The 6,229-nt window shown below is 46.6% G+C and overlaps 1 protein-coding gene across 9 annotated transcripts in view; it reads right to left on the minus strand.

The window, feature by feature from the left end:
* DLG1 (discs large MAGUK scaffold protein 1) overlaps positions 1–300 on the minus strand; it is a 255,930-nt gene extending 255,630 nt beyond the window's left edge. For all 9 annotated transcript variants that reach the window (XM_029939594.1, XM_029939593.1, XM_029939592.1 and 6 more), the window contains exon 1: positions 102–300. The gene's annotated coding sequence lies outside the window, so the exon portion shown is untranslated. The remainder of the gene's footprint in view (positions 1–101) is intronic.
* Positions 301–6,229: the final 5,929 nt, after the last annotated feature.

Here is a 6,229-nt window from a genome sequence, read left to right on the forward strand (position 1 = left end):
CGACCCTTGGCCCCTAAGCCGGCAGCGACTGTAAAGCGCTCCGACACAGGACCAGCTGGGCTGATCACCCCACTCGGCTCTGGCCCCCTCCTCTCGCTTGCCTTTCTCCTGGCTCGCTTCCTCCGGGCTACTCCAGCGGGGGCCGGACGGGGCTGCGGCCGCTCTCCGCGCCGCCCTCACGCCCCACATGCACACCTCCGAGGTCCCCCACACCTGCGGCGCCACCACAAAGTTCCTCCAAGCCGCGAGCGCTGGGAGCTGGGGTGCGCTCCGAACTGAGTCGGGGCGGCTTCCCCGCCCTTCCCCGCCCTTCCCCGCTCCACGTCCCCCCGCCCCGCCCGGGGCTCGAGGAGCTGAGCTGAGGGGGGTGAGAGAACGGGGGAGGAGCTCCCCTCGGCGGCCGCACCCCCGCCGCCCCTTCTTCCTCCTCCTCCTCCGCCGCGACAGCCTCACTCGCCGCGGCCCGCTAGCCCGCTCGCCCTCTCCCCTCCTAGCCGCCCCACCCCCGGAACCTCGCCTCCTTCCGCGCCCTCAACCGCTCTCCCCCCAAACTTTCCGCCAAGATGGCGGCCCCGGAGCTGGCCTGCCGCGCCCCCACGTGACCGCTTTCCCGGCGCTCTCAGCCAATGGGAAGTGAGGAGGCGGCTGGCGCCGAGCCCCGGGCTCTCAGCGCTGCTACCTTTGGGTTGGTAGGGGGAGGAGGGCCCGGAGGGGGCTGGGGAACGGGAAAGGAGACCCGGGAAACATCCCAAGTGAACCTCCTCGCTTCAAGGATCGGCCACTGAATTGGCTCTAAGGACAAAGGAGTTGACACACAGATTCTACAGGTGGTCATTGGTGGCCCTGGAAGAGCCCGCCTTTACCTCGCCCTAGCCCACCGGTGTGTCCCGCGGTTCCGAGCGAGAAGCCCGTCAGGCCCGGAAGGGTCGAGTGTCTGAAGAGAAACGTGACCTCACCTACACCAGATCCCAGACACGCATTCCGAGACACCCTTTAACCTCACTAAACACGTGCTGTTCCCAACTCCAAAGCAGGAGAGAGTGCCTGGCGCCCCCAGGGTGGATCCCCAACCTGGAAAATTGGTCTCGGGGAGGAGTCCCCTGCACCACCCACATTAGGGGCGGGGGCGGGCGGAGCCTGGGAGGGGGGGAAGGGAAGGGGAGGGGGAGGGGGTGCAATCTTTGTACTGTCTTCCACTTACTACTGGTTTTTTATTTAATTCGCCCTTAAGTAAAAGTATTTTGCGGGGGGTGAGGGGTTGAATTAAAGAAGGGCACATAAAATCGGGAGATAGATCAAGAGTTTGAGGATTTTACTGATTAATTCTAAGTGTGAATGTATTTAAGGGTGGAAAGAGAACATGTGTTCTTTCTCTCACTTGCTCATTCATTCACTCCTCCTTGCCTGTGCTCCCCAGCCCAGTCATCAGTCTCAGGTATTTCTCAAACTCTGGAGGCCCCTTTAAGAACTCACCTGTAGCTGCCTCCTCTGAAACGGAGCCGCCCTTCGCGCCCTTAGCCACGTAAAGCTGGGTTAAGTTTTGACAGCGAACGACACCTCTGGCCGGCCAGGATCCGGGTCCGGATCTAAGCGACCCAGGTTGTAGAAGGAAAATTGAAAAATGTCACCGTCCAGGTCTTTGAGCCTCTTCTGAGGTCCAGACCTCCGCAGAGGTCCAGAGAGAATTTGCCCAAGGTCACCCAGAGTTGGTAACAAAACGGGAAACACGAAGATTGAAGATCGCCTTTCAAAACCGGAAGGCTCTTCCCAGTAAACCTGACAGGCTTTCACGAACACCAAATCCTTGGGCTACTAAAGGGGAAGTCCTGGCTGGAAACTTTGTACTGTAACCATAACAGTTACTCAGAGGTACGCTGACCACTGGGTTTCACTTTGGGATTATGCCTGAATTCTAACTTGAGAGAACCCAACGACTTTAGAGCTCATCTTGTCCCACTCTCTCAGTTTAAGATTAAGAAACTGAGGTTCAGAGAAGGGAAGCAACTTGCCTTCGGACATACAGGCTAGTCAGTGACAACAGCCCGGGAATTAGTTCTCCTAGTCCAGTACAAGGCTCTTTCCACTGTGATTTTGGACAACTTGACAGTGGTATGTTGGCTGCAGATCTCTATGTTCTTCTGGATCACGCATCTTGGGAGCTTGAGCAACAGTTTAAAGTAACATTCCATAGAAGAAATAGGATGAAAAAGTGAAAAGAAGCTCCTAAAAGCAAGAGCTTAAATAGAGAGATTTTTTAAAATAGTGAAACTGGAAGGGTTGTAATAGTGAAAATGGCTGATGGCATGCATGCTATTATTATCAAGACTTCATTGATTAACCATGAATGGGATGGTTTCACTTAAGGAAGCATTCTAAGAATGGAATCTCTTCAGAACTCAGGAGGAAGGAGGGATTTCACCCTCACCCTTAATATCATTCATTTCAAATATGTTCACTTGCTAGGCAATGAGGATAGAAATAGTTAAGATCCAAGCTCTGCTCTCAAGGAACCACAGCCTAGTAACAAATGGATGAAGGCCAGCTTTTCCCAAGGGCCACTGTAAAAGCAAAAGCAAACTTTGGGTAAGTTCTCAATGTCATCCTAGTCTTCAGCTAAAAAGAAAGGGGAGGGGGGAGAGAGAAGCAGATGACAAGAGGGCATGAAGCCTTTCCTTCTTATCATCCTCTAGCTCTGTTGGTTGTCAGCAGTGTCCCAAAGCAGAAATGAAGCTCACACCTATTCCATCCTTAGGGGCCAGGACAAGTCCAGACCTAGAATGAGAGGTTCTTATTCCTCATTCCTCCTTTCTATTCATCAGTATTAGTTATCTATAGCTGCATAACAAATTCCTCAAATCTTAGTAGGTTAGTAGCTTAAAACCTAGTAGCTTAGTAACTTAAAGAGCAATAAACATTATCTCACAGGTAAGAAATTCAGGAGGACCTTAGCTGGATGGTTCTGACTTAGGGTCTCAAGAGATTACAGTAAAGATGTCTCCCAGAGCCAGTCATCTAAAAGTTTACCTGGGATTAAGGGAGACTGTTACAACATGGCTCACTCACATGAGTCAATGCTGACTATTGGCAGAAGGCCTCCTTTTTTCACCGTGAAGATCTTTCTGTAGGGCTGCTTGAGTGTCTACATGACATGGTGGCACACTTCCTCCAGAGCAGCAGCCACAACATCGTTCATGACCTAATTTCAGAAGTACTGCCCCATCATTTCCACAGTATCCTATTGGTTACTTATGTCAACCTCAAGAGTATGAATATCAGGATCTAAGAATCATTAGGTACCCTCTTGGAGGCTGGCTACCACATCTTCACAACATACAAAGCAATAACATCTGGATTTCTGCAAACAACTTTTATTTCCTTAAAGTTTTCCTTACTTTATTAAGGTAACAGCCACCATTGAATAGGATCCAATATAGTATCTGATTGATAAAATTTTAATTTTATTAATTAAAATTAATTTTTAATTAAAATTTTTTTAAATGTCATAACTTTCCAGCCCCATGTTAGCTTTCCTTTCAAATAGTTTAAAAGACTTAAGAGTCCAAGGATCACAGGGAAAAGATCAAAGCTCAAATTCTTCTGTTGAGTTGTCAGAGAGTTGATCTCAAAGAACATTGTCTCTCAGTTCTAAACTTTTCCTCCTCTACTATCCTTCTACCCAAGCCACCCTCATGGCTTCACATCTCAATCTTTGTCCCTTCCCCTGCTTAGGTCCCCAGCCTATTCTCTGTGAAGGTGCTTAGGTCCTACCAGACCCTACTGCATCATTTTCTCTCACTCTGGCAGAGTGGTACTTTACCGTCTGTGCCAAGGCAATCACTAAAAGGAAAGAATCTGATGCTGTCAAAAATGCTTATGCCAGTTTAGGCTGCAAAAAGAACAGTGCCAAGAATGATGAAAGTAACCATGCTGGTCAGATCTCCACAAATTGCTCAGGGGGCATTTCCTGGCAGCCAACTTTAGGAAGCATCTACATAAACTAGCATCTGGAAAGAAGAGAGTAATCAGAACAATCAGGGTAACAAAGCCTTAACCCCAGGGGAACAACGCAGACTCTAGGGTCATTTCTTTGAGAGAGAGATCTGGGGAGCTTGACTTCAATCTTCAAACAAGCTTATTCTGTGTATGGGGAGGGAGGGGGGGACTGAAGTTACAGGGACACAGGAAGTTCTTTTTTTTTTACCATGATTTGTCAGAACTGTCCAAAATTCCAAAGAGCTTCCCCAATGTGGTGAGAGTTGTCCATCAAGCATAGGCTGGAAGAAACCATCAAGCCTTCCTTGTCAGAGGGAGGCAGATACCCAAGACAGAAAGTTGGGCTAAGGGACCTCTGAGATCACAGTTCTAAGCATTTGAAACTAGTCTCGGGGCTGTGGTATTACTGCCATTTTATCTACATCAAGAATCGATTCTATTCAGTTTAAGTGGCACAGAGACTGATCTCCTTCTGCATAGATAATTCTTATCAGAATAAAAGGTACAAGTTGAAACCAAGTCCCTTTAAAATGTGGACAGTCACTCATCTCCATGACAATTAGTCGCTGAACTCATGCTTTTAAATGTATAATCCACCTTAAATTTCTATGTTATGGGGTAATGGGTTCCCTAAGTGGGTGCAGGACTAACTGCCTCCCATTTAACCTGGTATACTTTTATACCAGTGTAGCCCTTTGTATAGGGTTCAAAGACAGATTTAACACATTGTAGTCTCACAGCAACCTATGAGATAAACTTACTGGCTATGATTTCCTGATTTGCAGAGGAAGAAAGAAAGAATCCAGTCCAGGACACTACAGTTAGCTGGAAATGGAGCTGGGACTGAACATTAGTTCATTGTTTTTCTCATTAGACTAGGTTTCCTTTTTTCTACTTGACTCCTTGCTTAAAAAATAATATAATATAAAAGCACTGTCTCTGTGTGTGTGTGTACAAGAGACAGAAAGAGAAAGATAGTAAGAGAAGGAGAGAAGAGAGACACTGAGAAAAATTCTGGTAGGGGCACGTGGGTGGCTCAGTCAGTTAAGCATCTGACTTTGGCTCAGGTCATGCTCTTATGGCTTGTGAGTTTGAGCCCCTAGTCAGGCTCTGTGCTGACAGCTCAGAGCCTGGAGCCTGCTTCGAATTCTGTGTCTCTCTCTCTCTCTCTCTCTCTCTCTCTCTCTCTCTCTCTCTCTCTCTCCTCCTCCTCCTCCTCCTCCTCCTCCCCCGCTTGTGCTCAGTCTCTGTCTCTCAAAAATAAATAAATATTTAAAAAATTGATTTTAATTCTGGTAAAATAAAGCATATGTAATAGGCTAATCTTGTATCTATTTATTATATATTTGAATGCCTTTAACAGCCAAGACAATTTTGATGGAAATAGGAATGTTGCCTGTGACTACAAAGAAATAAAAATCCACACTCTAGTTACATGTTATGACTAAATGAGTTGGTTGTTTTTTTGTTTTTTTTTAATGCAAAGGCATTTATTTAAACCACTCAACTTCCTCCTCTCCTTCCTTTACCCTGACAAGTACCCTGGAGTATGAATGAAAGGTTTTGCAACTGTATGGGACATCCAACCTGGAAGGGTCCTCAGATACTATCTAGTGCCATCCTCTCCTTTGACAGACATGTGAAATAAGCTCCAGAAGAGCTCCCAGACAGTATCAACATACAATTATCAAAGGACTTTTTAGTGATAGCAGTATGCTACCAGCATTCAGGAATAATCTGTCTTCCTCTTGGCAAGGAGAGGGAATGGGAATTAGTAATTTTTTCTAAGGATACATTTTTAAGTTTAACCAAACTTAAAGCTACTATGCTTTTGAAGAAGTTGGGGTATTGATAGAACAGTGGGATCCCATATTGAAATCCTTGGGATTAATACTCAAATCTCCTTACATGAGACAGCCTCCTCACCTCACTCCCTGCCAAGAGGATTACCAATGTCTATTCAAAGAAGGCTCTGGGTAGGGCCCCTCAGCCAGATTATCCTTTCATAGATAGAGAACACAAATTTGGAAACCTAATTGGAATTTGAGGAAACACTATTAGAATTTTAGGACGTCATTTGTATTCCATTTTTGAGATGTGGCTTGGCTAATAGAATTCTGACAAACAAAAGAAGCCAAAAGATTCTTCGTATTTGGACATGAGTTAAGTCCAGTGACCAATCTCCTGTAGCACAGAAAACTGCCACAAGTTTCCAAAGGTTTTCTGTGCCAGTCTT

This window comes from Suricata suricatta, chromosome 5 (genome assembly GCF_006229205.1).
Source record: "Suricata suricatta isolate VVHF042 chromosome 5, meerkat_22Aug2017_6uvM2_HiC, whole genome shotgun sequence".
NCBI lineage: Eukaryota > Metazoa > Chordata > Mammalia > Carnivora > Herpestidae > Suricata > Suricata suricatta.